Below are 14116 nucleotides of genomic sequence, written 5' to 3' on the forward strand. Positions count from 1 at the left end.
AAGAAGTCTACAACATACAAGTACTCAATAAATGTTAATGCCTTCTTGACATCACAGTGATAATATAGTGCCAGAGTAGCTGCCACCTGAAATCATAACCAATTATGACTGCAGTGTAAGCTGTTGAACTAGCATACATGTCATCCAGGAAAACAATCACATGTTTTTCAATATATTCAGAGTGCGATGAACTCTGATGATGTAAAAAATAACAAATCAACCTTGAGTTTATGGTCATCTCATAGCTTATGAATTGAAACATTTCATGATCCTTGTCAGTGTAGAGAGTTAACTTCCCTACGATTTGAGAGAAAAAAGAGATCATTTCTCCTGTACTAGTTTTTAGTAAAAAGATGCCCAACTAAGAGGCTTTCACAGAGAATTCCTTCAATAATGATGTGCTGAATAAATGAATAGAGTAAAATGGAAGAAGATAAAAGTTCATTTTTGTGTGTTAGGAAATGTATTGAAATTAGAGATTATGATTATTTTTGTAAATTAACAGTTTTCTGGAGGAATTAGTGTTGTGCTGGGCTCTGCAGTCATTTGTTTACTCAATAGATATGTTGCTATGATATTAGGTTCTATGATGGTCAATAAAAGAGTCATGTCTATAGATCACTGCCCTACAGATTTACAGTGCCAGATAGGAAAATCATGAACCAGATAATCATGAGATTATTTCCAAAACTAGTCAAATAAAGTAGTCTCCTCATCTAATCTTCATCTAATTCTTCCATTTTAGGCCAAGAGTGTCTATTGTGTTTCCCCAATAAAACAATATTCAATCCAACCAAACCAAAAGTCAAGATGAATTGTTGATTTTCCCTTTTAACTTCACCATATGTATCATCCTTTTTAAAATATAGTTTTCGTCTAGATTCTGAGCATATGCATACATTCTAATTTGCCTATTGCCTAGCTGTTATATTACATTCACATTTTTTTGGCTCACATGTTTGGAATTGCTTATTTTGGATATTTTGTTTATTTTATTATAGTAGTAAGGGGGAGAAAATATAGATGGTTCAGAGATCTTTTCTGTCATACTTCTCAAACCAGTTTATTTTCAATGTTTTTTATTTAAGCAAAAACTAAAAATATAAAAATGTAATAAGGAATTCCATCAAAGCTCCTCCCACTTAAGTATTTTTTTCCAATAGTGATGAAGGTGAAACTACATTTCAGGAGGTTTCATGTTAAGTGACTCCTTTGATATATCCATCACAGGAACATAACATACTTATTACTAACTTATTTTAAGGTGACTCAAGATCAGTCTTCAAGTTAATGCTTTTGTAAGCCTTGCTGATATAAATGCCTTGAATTTGTCTTCTAATATGTAAAAGAATATTCCCTTTCCTGCCTTTATTGTCAGTAAAAATAAAACTCTGTCTGCACTACTCTCATCTTAGGATCTCTGTTCAGATCATCCTAAAGGGTTTCTTGTCTATCTTTTGCATGGGAGCTTCTGTTTTCTGAGTTCCACAGCATCTTCTTCCTTAATTTACGTCTTAGTGGAGCCTTCTCCTGTAGCTTCCTGTGAGTAGCTGAGGGAAGATAAATGTTTTGAGATCTTGCATATCTAGCAATGCCTTTATTCACTCTTGACAATTGAATTTTTATGTATATATACTCCTGTGTAAGAAAACAATTTCCCTTGGGTTTTCTAAGGCAATATTTCAGTGTCTTCTAGCTTTGGATATTGCTCCTGAGACAGTCAATGCTGTTCTGATGTTTGAATTTGTAACATATGAATAGTTTCTACCTTTGTGACATTTTGGAATAGTCTCTGCTTCCTAAGATTCTAAATTTGATAATGGTAAACCTTACTGTGACCCTTTTTTATCATGTTAAGTATCAGTTTGGACGTCCAGTGTTGACACACTTAAAATGTTATATGCTTGGAATCATAAATATTTCAGTCCTTTGGGGTGCTTTAACAAAATACCATAGACTGGATGGCTTACAAACAGAAATTTATTTCTGACATTCTGGAGAGACTGGGAAGTCCAAGATCATGATGCCGGCTAACTTGGTATCTAGTGAGGGTCTGCTTCCTGGTTCAGGTGGCCATCTTCTCTCTGTGTCCTCACATGGTGGTAGGGTCAAGGGAGACCTTTGGAGAATCTTCTGTAAGGGCACTAATGCCATTCATGAGAACTCTGCTTTCATGGACTAATCACCTCCCCCAAGCTCCACCTTTTCCTACCATCACATTGGGCATTAGAATTTCAACATATGAATTTTGCAGGCACACAATCATTGAGCCTGTAGCTATATAGCATGTAGCCTTTCCAAATTTGCTTCTTTCTCTTAGCGATATTGGCTTGACAGCTCATCTCTTTTTAGCACTGAATAATATTCCATTTATAAACATACCACTGTTTATCTATTTACCTACTGAAGGACATCTTGGCTTCTTCCATGTTTTGCAATTACAAATAGAGTTGCTATAAACATATATGTGCAGGGTTTGTGTGGATGTAAGTTTTTAGCCCATTTTGGCAAATACTGAGAAGTGCAATTGCTGGATAGTATGTTTGGTTTTGTAAGAAAATACCAAACTGTCTCCCAAAGTGGCTGTACCATTTTGCCCACTAGCAATGAATACAAGTTCCTTTGCTCCGTATCCTCACCAGCATTTGGTGTTGTCACTATTTTGGATTTTAGCCATATTAGTAGGTGCAGTAGTATCTCACTGATGTTTAAATTCATAGTTTTCTAATAACATATGATGTTGAGCATCTTTTCATACAGGGCTTCCCTGGTGACTCAGATAGTAAAGAATTTGCCTGCAATGTAGATGACCCGGGTTTGATCCCTGGGTCGGGAAGACCCCTGGAGAAGGGAATAGCTACCCACTCCAGTATTCTTGCCTGGAGAATTCCATGAACAGAGGAATCTGGTGGGCTATAGCCCATGGGGTCACAAAGAGTCAGACACAACTGAGTATGAGACTCCTTATCTTTTCATACATCTATATGCCATCTGTGTTTCTTCTTTGGTGAAGTCTTTGAGATCTTTTGCTCATTTTTTAATTGAGTTGTCTGTTTTCTCAGCATTGAGCTTTAAGAGTTCTTTATGTGGAGAAGGTAATGGCACCCCACTCCAGTCCTCTTGCCTGGAAAATCCCATGGACGGAGGAGCCTGGTAGGCTGCAGTCCATGGGGTCGCTAGGAGTCAGACATGACTGAGCAACTTCACTTTCACTTTTCACTTTCATGTATTGGAGAAGGAAATGGCAACCCACTCCAGTGTTCTTGCCTGGAGAATCCCAGGGATGGGAGAACCTGGTGGGCTGCCATCAATGGGGTCGCACAGAGTCGGACATGACTGAAGTGACTTAGCAGCAGCAGCAGCAGCAGTTTTTTATGCATTTTAGACCACTCCTTTATCAGTAATGTTGTGCACCACTTTATTTTCAAATTTTTTAAATAGTAATGCATTTACATAGCTAAAATGTAAAAATGAAATTAAAAGGTAAATATTGGGAAGTCCCACTGCTCCCACTCCTTCCAAATTCATCCTCTTCCTTCACCATTTTTATTTGTTTCTGATTTATCCTTCTCAGGTCTCTTTATATTGTGCTGTGCTATGCTGATTTACTCAGTTGTGTCCGACTCTTTGTGACCCCAAGGACTGTAGCCTCCCAGACTCCTCTGTCCATGGGGATTCTCCAGGCAAGAATAGTGGAGTGGGTTGCCATGCCCTCCTCCAGGGGATCTTCCCAACCCAGGGATCAAACCCAGGTCCCCCACACTGCAGGTGGATTCCTTACCATCTGAACCACCAGGGAAGCCCTCTCTTTATACAAGTACAAGCAAATACAAATATACAGTTTACTTTTCCCATTTCTTAACAAAAGTGGCATTTCACATACATTATTTTGAACCTTGATTTTTCACTTAACACTGTATCATGGGCATCTTTCCATATCTTATCATAGAGCTCTTCCCTATTTTTTAACAGCTGTATAATGTTCCATTGTGGGGATATACCACAGTTCAGAAATTCCTTGTTGCTGGACACTTATCACCCTGACTTTTAAAAGTACCTGGTGCTCTCTTACAAATTTATGAGATTGTAAGGCTCTATAATGAAAAGTGGGTGCTTCTTAACTTTCTTCCGTTGCCACCTTAGGTTCTGGTTTCTTCCATTATAGGACACTTTCCACTTAACTCTCTGCTTTATAGCTTCCAGAATTTATTTTGTTTACCACTCAGTAGCATAGCACTATCATCTTCAAACTGAAGGAACAATTCCTTGATTGTCTAGACTCTGTAAGTAAGTCCTCTCTTACCTTGTATACTTCTATTGTACCTTTCCAGACTTTAGGCACACCCTTTCAGAATAAAGACACTCAGTTTTCACAAATGAAAATAATCTTGGAAAGAGCTAGAAGGTATAAAATGGGGCATAAAATTGTTTCCTTTTTCAGACCTCCCCCCCCCAAAAAAAACCCCAACAAAACAGAGAAACAGTATGGTCTAAAGACCTCCTGGAATCATTTAATAAGGCAATGGATTTCTATGTTTTTTTCTCCCTTCTATGGCGGTAACTATTACAAAAGCATTTCTGTGCCTGGCCTTCAATTTGGTAGGCCTGATGACTGTTTTCCTAATTTATAGGCACCGTTAGCACCATGAGTCCTGGTACATCAAGGGCCCTGAAGGATCAGCAATTCTCCTGCTGTACACTTCAACTGATATAGTCATTTGTTTCATCAACTGTATGAGTCACAAGATGGACCTCTCTTGTAAGGCTGTAAAGCAGTGATTGAGATTTGTGCCCTTCACTCAGAGAAAACCCAGAACTATTCCACTTTCTATTTATGTAACCTTCAGCAAGCTATTCAACCCTTCTAAACCTGTGTTTCCTCATCTATAAAATAACGTGCACTTCATAGGTTTGTTGTGAAGATTAATCGCATATAAAACAGCTAGTATAGAGCCAGGCAATTCTCCAACACCAGCCAATGTCCTACAACTCAATTCTGACACTATTTCCCTGGAGATACTGCAGATCCCACAGATGAGGAGCTCTTCAACACCAGTCCTTTCGTGTTTTTTTAGAGGCTTCATTACCTAGGCATGACTGATCAAATCATAGGCATTCATGATTGATTCAACTTCCACCTCTTCTCTTCTCCCCAGAGGTGGAAGAATGGGACTGTCTGAAATCTCCAACCCACTAATCTCACGGTTGGGCTTCCCTGCTGGCTCAGACGGTACAGAATCTGCCTACAATACAAGAGACTCGCTCACATTCAATCCCTGGGTTGGGAAGACCCCCTGGAGGAGGGCATGGCAACTCACTCCAGTATTCTGGCCTGGAGAATTCCCTGGACAGAGGAGCCTGGTGGGCTACAGTCCATGGCGTCACAAAGAGTCAGACACGACTGAGCGACTAACACTTTCACCTTTCAGTCTCATGGTTGGCTTCACTGGCAACCAGTCTCCATCCATAGGTGCTTTCCAAAAGACAGTATGTTAAAAAGAACCCAGCTTGAGAACTGTCTTTTGTAAATAATAAGATGCTCATTTCACCTTTAGGGTTTCAAGAACTGAGGACTAAACACTAATTATAATAAAAGATGCTCCCATGGCTCTTATCACTCAGGAAATTCCATGGCTTTGGGGAAGTAGGAGCCAGATGTGAACCATGAACCATGACAAAAAAATATATGAAATATATTTTGGTCATTTGAATGATCAAATATGCATTTCTTATAAATAACATTATTGTCATTTGTTTTCCCGACTGGTCTAAAAACTCTGTGAATAAAGAGATGCTGTCTGTATTCCTCCTTTTGTCTCCCAGGTGCCAAGCAAAGTGCCTGGTTCATATAAGAAATTGACAAATACTCATTAAATGACTCTTTCAGTAAAGGAATGAGTAAATAGATATATCTTGTTCACATTAATTCTCAGGATACAAAAAAAATTTTTTTCAAGAAAACTATGGAGTGCATGTATATATTTAAGAAACTCAGCTTGTTATTATAGGAAGATCTGCTATTCCCCCAAATTTGGTCTGCAAACACTCTTCCAAGGAGTAAATTTTAAGGAAATATTTCTTGACTGACCATGGCCTAACAGTTATCCACTTAGTCTTGTGCACCATGTCCTCTCTAGCTGCATTTATGCGTAAGACAAATGGGAAAATGCTGTGTTTAGTAGTTGGAAAGTATCTGTCATAGGTAAGATGACCTTTGTGCCGGTTTGACTTGGTAGGGGAGACTGGGTCATAAACCTTAATAAAAATGCCTTGGGAGATGTTGATCTAAATGTTGATCATTTATTTTTTAAATGGGATTTTTAACCAGAAAGATTCCATCATGTAATGTTCAATAATAATGCCATCCAGAAAAAAAAGAAACCACTCAAAATAATCGACATTTATTTGACCTTATCTTGTGGGTAAAAATCTGATAAAATCAGATTTAAAATATTGTTTCATTGGCCTTTTTGATACCCCTGAAGGCTGAAAATCATTACAACAGGTCTTGTTTTTGCCCAGTTCCACACTTCATGATTATGTCTGATTCTCACAAACATGCTTCAAGATCAGCAATTTACTGTTATTCCTGTTTTACAAATAGAGAAACGGAGACCCAAGGTTTAAAACCTTGCCACTAACAATTATAACACTAAACAGAAAGGCAGGATACAAAGCCTGTTCTTTCTGACTCCAAAACTCATGTTTTTCAATACTTTCTCTCTTTCAATGGGGTGTTTTTCCCTAGAAATTATAACAAAATATCTTCATAGGCCATAAAATAATGTTAGACTCCTTTGTGTCACCATTATCACAACAAATTTCCTAAACCAAGTCAACACATACAAAAAAGATATGTTTAGGAGTAAGAGTTTGGGAGTTGTCATAGGTGGTAGTCGGAGAAGGCAATGGCACCCCACTCCAGTCTTGCCTGGAAAATCCCATGGACGGAGGAGCCTGGTAGACTGCAGTCCATGGGGTCGCTAGGAGTCGGACACGACTGTGTAACTTTCAAGTAGACAACCTGAGCAACTTCACTTTCACTTTTCACTTTCATGCATTGGAGAAGGAAATGGCAAGCCACTCCAGTATTCTTGCCTGGAGAATCCCAGGGACGGGGGAGCCTGGTGGGCTGCCGTCTCTGGGGTCACACAGAGTCGGACACGACTGAAGCGACTTAGCAGCAGCAGCAGCAGCAGCATAGGTGGTAGTGGTTATAGAAGGAAACAGGATTAGAAAGCATTGTAAAGAAACAGAAGAGTTTCCGTGATTACAGGTCACCTGATTGTAGTGTCCATTCATATGTGGTGAATACTGGTCACTTTTTGAATATCCAGCATTCCTATGTCTTATGTATCCCTGACTCCGGTGTATCAAATAGAGCTTGTCTCTCACTATCAAAACAGGAAACACCAGATACCTTCCCAGGACTCCTTGCATCTGGGCATGAGACAGACATAGGTTCCACCATTCATTCACTCATGCTTATGGCAACCATCAAATCAAAAGTTAGTGATGTAAAGAAGAAAGGAGCACAGAGAAATCCATCATGAAAAGACTAGCACCATAACACAGCTGATGGAGTGGTTCTGGTCTCCAGGCTCGGTGCTGTTGACTGTAGGATTGATGTTGGGGTAGAAGAAGCAGTGGGGCCTCAGAAAGTCAGTTCTACAGCATCGATTTTGGCAATGGTTTCTAGCTTTATGACCTCAGAGTCTGGATCCCTGATACTCTCAGGGAACCTGTGAGGTTCCCATCATTCTTTCATTAAATTGCCTTTTATTTAACTTAGTTCCTACTGTCTAAGAATCCTGACTGGGGAAAAAAATGTATAAATAATAATAATAATGACAGTAACTAGCATATCTTGAGAACTTATAATTTAATATTGCTAAATGCTTTAAAAAACATTTTACTCCTTAAATTCTCACTGCAACCCAGTAATTTCTATATTACAAACAAAGAAATTAAGAGATTAAGTGGCTTGATCCAAGACATCTTGCTGGAAAGTGGCAGAGTCAAGATTTGAACCTGCCATCTCTATCTATCCCTGGGTCAGGAAGATCCCCTGGAGAAGGAAAATGGCAAAGCACTCCAGTATTCCTGCCTGGAGAATTCCAATCCACGGGGTTGCAAAAGTGTCAGACACGACTGGGCAACTAAACATCAATTTTAGCTCCAAAACCTAGTCAGTTCAGTTCAGTCACTCAGTCATGTCTGACTCTTTGCGACCCTATGAACCACAGCACACCAGGCGTCCCTGTTCATCACCAACTCCCTGAGTTCACCCAAACCCATGTCCGTCGAGTCAGTGATTCCATCCAACCATCTCATCCTCTGTTGTCCTCTTTTCTTCCTGCCCTCATTCTTTCCCAGCATCAGGATCTTTTCAAATGAGTCAGCTCTTCACATCAGTTGGCCAAAGTATTGGAGTTTCAGCTTCAACATCAGTTCTTCCAATGAACACCCTGGACTGATCTCCTTTAGGATAGACTGTTTGAATCTCCTGCAGTCCACGGGACTCTCAAGAGTCTTCTCCAAAACCACAGTTCAAAAGCATCAATTCTTCGGCACTCAGCTTTCTTTATAGTCCAACTGTCACATCCATACATGACCACTGGAAAAACCATGAACCTTTATTGGCAAAGTAATGTCTCTGCTTTTGAATATGCTGTCTAGGTTGGTCATAACTTTCCTTCCAAGGAGTATGTGTCTTTTAATTTCATGGCTGCAATCACCATCTGCAGTGATTTTGGACCCCAGAAAAATAAAGTCAGCCACTGTTTCCACTGTTTCACATCTATTTGCCGTGAAATGATGGGACCAGATACCATGATTTTAGTTTTCTGAATGTTGAGCTTTAAACCAACTTTTTCACTCTCCTCTTTCACTTTCATCAAGAGTCTCTTTAGTTCTTCTTCACTTTCTGCCATAAGGGTGGTGTCATCTGCACATCTGAGGTTATTAATATTTCTCCCCAGCAATCTTGATTCCAGCTTGTGCTTCTTCCAGCCCAGCGTTTCTCATGATGTACTCTGCATAGAAGTTAAATAAGCAGGGTGACAATATACAGCCTTCACGTACTCCTTTTCCTGTTTGGAACCAGGCTGTTGTTCCATGTTCAGTTCTAACTGTTGCTTCCTGACCTGCATACAAGTTTTTCAAGAGGCAGGTCAGGTGGTCTGGTATTCCCATCTCTTTCAGAATTTTCCACAGTTTATTGTGATCCACACAGTCAAAGGCTTTGGCATAGTCAATAAAGCAGAAATAGATGTTTTTCTGGAATTCTCTTGCTTTTTCCATGATCCAGTGGATGTTGGCAATTTGATCTCTGGTTCCCCTGCCTTTTCTAAAGCCATCTTGAACTTCTGGAAGTTTACAATTCACTTATTGCTGAAGCCTGGCTTGGAGAATTTTGAGCGTTACTTTACTAGCGTGTGAGATGAGTGCAATTGTGCAGTAATTTGATCATTCTCTGGCATTGCCTTTCTTTGGGATTGGAATGAAAACTGACCTTTTCCAGTCCTGTGGCCACTGCTGAGTTTTCCAAATTTTCTGGCATATTGAGTGCAGCACTTTCACAGTGTCATCTTTCAGGATTTGAAATAGCTCATCTGGAATTCCATCACCTCCTCTAGCTTTGTTTGTAGTGATGCTTCCTAAGGCCCACTTGAGTTCACATTCCAGGATGTCTGGCTCTAGGTGAGTGATCACACCATCGTGATTATCTGGCTCATGAAGATATTTTTTGTACAGTTCTTCTATGTATTCTTGCTACCTCTTCTTAATAGCTTCTGCTTCTGTTAGTCAGCCACTGAACTTAAATATATAATTTAGGAGTAGTTTGTACTGTATGTTTTTTTAGAATATAGACATCCAAAGGTAGTTGTTAAGAGGTTTTCCAAAGACAACAAACTGGATGTGTACATATATAAAAGAACTGGCTTATGAAATTTTGAGGGCTATCAAGTGAGAAATCTGCCAGACAGACCAACAAGGCCAAGGCCCCAGGGGAGGATTCATATTGCAGCTCAAGTCCAGAGGTGGTTTGGAGCAGAAGTCCCTCTGTAGGTGTCTATATCCAAATCTCTGCTTCTTAGAAGGACATCAGTCCTATTGGATTAGGATCCACTTTAATGACTTCATTTTAACTTAGTTACCTCTGTAAAGACCCCTGTCTCCCAAATTCAATCACATTCTGAGATACTCAGGGATAGCACTGTAAGATATGAATTTTAGAGGGGACATAATTCAGCCCCTAGCAGTAGTAATTTCAACACAACATTTTAGAAAGTGTATGTATGTACATGTAGTCTCAGGGACTTTCTAAATTTGCATGACACATCTTTAGAGTATTTGAGGCCCTCTTCAATTTTTAAAATACCAGTCCTGCCCATAGCCAACATCAAAATGGTAACCATAATATTATCAGTAACCAAAGTCTCTTATGTCTTAGCTTGAAGATGATGATACCCAGCTACAAGGGAATTTTAGGTTGTGTTTCCCACCAGAAGTACAAAAACTGGTTGCACTACAGTTTCCCAGTACTTAAACTCATCAGAAGAATCAAATGAAATAAACTGCCCCATGGTAAAGTGACACAGCTCCTAAAAATATTCTTCTCCTTCAAGGACTGATGGCTTTTGGCTGTACTCAGTTTTTGCAAAGATTTCAAACCTCGAGGGGGCCAGACAGCACTGTGAGGTCTGCAGTGTGCCTCTTGGCAATGAACATCATAATGGGAACACTTGTCATTTTTTTTCACCTGGAGATTGGTTATTCAATGGTTGAAAGTGAAAGTGAGTGCTTGGAAAAGCCATCTTAACTCCTCCATCAGTTATTTAACAGCAGTCACACCCTCTTGCATTGTAGAACTCTTTGTCCTTCTTAAAGGACTTGTACATGGTTTAGTTCACTTCATCTAAATGGTCCTTGATTGGCCTAAAGTTTAAATCAGCTTCCCAATGTGCCTAGCAATCTTAGAGAGCACTTTATGAGCTTAAAAAAACATGACCCAAAGTGGAGAAATTGCTCTGAAAGCATTCTGTAAAATCAAGGCACGTTTATTCTACACATTCGTAAACAGTGAAGCTAACTAAGGTAAATCCTTAAAGGAACTGTGGGGATTATCCAAAGATTCTCAATCCTTTACAGATTACTTTGTTTTCAACACCATTTTCTATAGGGCTAAGCTCTTAAATCCAATATTACCTTATTAAAAACTTCAGACAAAAACATGCCTCCATTATCATTCTGTCTTTCTCTTAAGAGTCAAACCTACATATTCCCTTTAAAGAAAAACTGAAGGTAATTTGTTGTCAAAAGATCCTGAACTAAAAATACGTGTCACAATTAGACAGGGCCTGAATAGTTCTCCCTACACAGAGCAGATGGTAATCTCTTTTTAAAAGAAAACGGTGATCTGTGTTTCTGACTGTGTGCCTTCTGCATCAGGCGTGAAGTAAAAATGAATTTCTATTTTGTTTCACTCTGGGAGCCTATTACATTGACCAACATGGGTGGTGGGGAGGGAGGGAATCACCTAATTTGTTCAAATATAATCATACAGTAACAACAAAAGCATTGGCTGCTTTGACTCTCTGCAGGAAAGCTTTTTAAAAAAATGAACAGACACAGAATAATCTTGAGAATGCTCTTGTTATTCTGCCGGTAATGTCTGTAGTTAAGGAGACATCTGTGATGGGGGATAAAGAAGATCATTTTCTTTTCTGAAGTACAAAGTGTGGAGTAAAAATATCATTTTGAGGATTTAAAACATAAGAAATAACCTGATTTTTTACCTATATGTTTTTTAAATGATTGATTGTAGGAGTACTGCGATTCAGAGTTGATTTTTTTCCATTTATATGGTGTTAGAAAGTAAAAAATGAAACTCGATCTCCTAAAATATGTAAGGAAAGAGCTAGGTTCATATAAGAATGTGGAATTAGCACACTGCCTGTGCTAATACACTATAATGATATATGATGTTAGTATAATATGGTGGTGGTTTGGTTGCTAAGTCATGTGTGACTCTTTGCAACCCCAGGGACTATACCCCACCAGGTTCCTCAGTCCATGGGATTTTCCAGGGAAGAATACTGCAAGGGGTTGTCATTTCCTTCTCCAGGGGATCTTCCCCACTCAGGGATTGAACCTGGATCTCCTGCATTGCAGGCAGATTCTTTACCAACTGAACAAGCCCATAACATAATGACAATAAGATAATGATAATATAATGTGTCTCTAATCCTGGTTCTAAATTAGGGTGTGCAGCCATATTTCTATTGAGGCAGGAGTGCAGATATAACCTTGCTTCAAAGATATTTTCTGCCTGTGTTTTTATTATACAGTTCTATGGAGCAAACCATAATGCCTTTACTGTTAGTCCTACAAATAGCATCTCTCGCATTTTTTCATTTTTATTGGAATCTAGTTGCTTTACAGTGTTGTGTTAGATTCTGCTATACAGCAAAGTGAATCAGTTATATGTATACATATATCCCTCTTTTTTAGATTTCCTTCCCACTTAGGTCACCACAGAGCATTGAGTAAAGTTTCCTGTGCTACACAGAAGGGTCTCCTTATTTATCTATGCTATACATAGTACTATTGTGGGGAGAGAGCGAATTAGCCAAGATGGTGTGTTCAGGCTCTCTTGCCCCACGTTTTGTAAATGTTGACCATGTAACAGCTGAGATCACTGATAGCACTGCACATGCCCATCACTAGATACTCACTTGGTCATGGGTTACTTAGTGCAGTACGCATATGGGAGTTCCACCTAGAAAGCACTGGCACCGCTGCTGCATCACGGTTGTGTCCATTGGCTCAGCCATGAGAGGAGAGAATACTGCTATGGCTGCTGTGCCAGCCAGGAGAGAATAAATGTGTCTGCAGTTCCTATGGCTCTTTGTGTCTTCTTCCAACCCCTTAGCTCGCGCATTGCCTACTCTGGATTCAACAAACAGTGTGCAAAGTGTGAACAGCAAGACAGTTGGCATCATGAACAGGATAAGCAATACAAGCGTATATATGTCAATTCCAACGTCCCAATTCATCCCTCCCCTTACCCTCCCTGGTATCCATAAGTTTGTTCTCTGTATCTGTGTCTCTATTTCTGCTTTGCAAATATGTTCATCTGTACCATTTTTCTAGATTTCACATGTAAGTGATATTATATGATATTTGTTTTTCTCTTTCTGACTTACTTCACTCTGTATGACAGTCTCTAGGTCTATCCGCATCTATGCAAATGGCACTATTCTGTTCCTTTTTGGGACTGAGTAATATCCCATTGAATGTATGTATCACATCTTCTTTATCATTCTTCTGTTGATGGACATTTAAGTTGCTTCCATGTCCTGGCTATTGTAAATACTGCTTCAGTGAACACAGAGATGCATCTATTTATTTACGTTATGCTCTTCACCCAGTATATGCCTAGGCATGGGATTGCCGGGTCATATGGGAGCTCTGTTTTTTAACTTTTTGCGAAACCTCCATACTGTTCTCCATAGAGGCTGTATCAATTTACATTCCTGCCAACAGTGTAGAGGATTCCCTTTTCTGCATACCCTCTCCAGCATTAATTGTTTGTAGATTTTTTGATGATAGCCATTCTGACCAGTGTAAGGTGACAGTTATCACATTGAAGTGTTGATTTGCATTTCTCTACTAATTAGTGATGCTGAGCATTGTTGTTCGTCTATATGTCTTCTTTAGAGAAATGTCTATTTAGATTCTCTCTCCATTTTTTTAATTGGGCTGTTTTCTGTTTTTTGTTTTTTGTTTTTTTTTTTCTCCTTTTATATAGAGCTTCATGAGCTGTTTGTATATTTTGGAGATTAACCCCTTGTCAGTTGCTTTATTTGTAAATATTTTATATCATTCTGAGGGTTGTCTTTTTGTTTTGCTTATGGTTTCCTTTGCTGTGCAAAAGATTTTAAGTTTAATTAGATCTCACTTGCTTATTTTTTTGTAATTTTTATTATTCTAGGAGGTGGACCAAAAAAGATCTTGCTGCGATCTATGCCCAGGAGTGTTCTGCCTATGTTTTCCTCTAAGTTTTCATGCCCAGTCTTACGTTTAGGTCTTTGATCCATTTTGAGTTTAT

General features: G+C 39.1%; 1 protein-coding gene across 1 annotated transcript in view; it reads left to right on the forward strand.

Annotated features, from left to right (window-relative positions):
• The window catches only part of LOC129657830 (gamma-aminobutyric acid receptor subunit beta-1), a 276875-nt gene that overhangs the window by 201913 nt on the left and 60846 nt on the right, over positions 1-14116 (forward strand). The window lies entirely within an intron of this gene.

This window comes from Bubalus kerabau, chromosome 7, assembly GCF_029407905.1.
Source record: "Bubalus kerabau isolate K-KA32 ecotype Philippines breed swamp buffalo chromosome 7, PCC_UOA_SB_1v2, whole genome shotgun sequence".
Classification (NCBI taxonomy): Eukaryota; Metazoa; Chordata; class Mammalia; order Artiodactyla; family Bovidae; genus Bubalus; species Bubalus kerabau.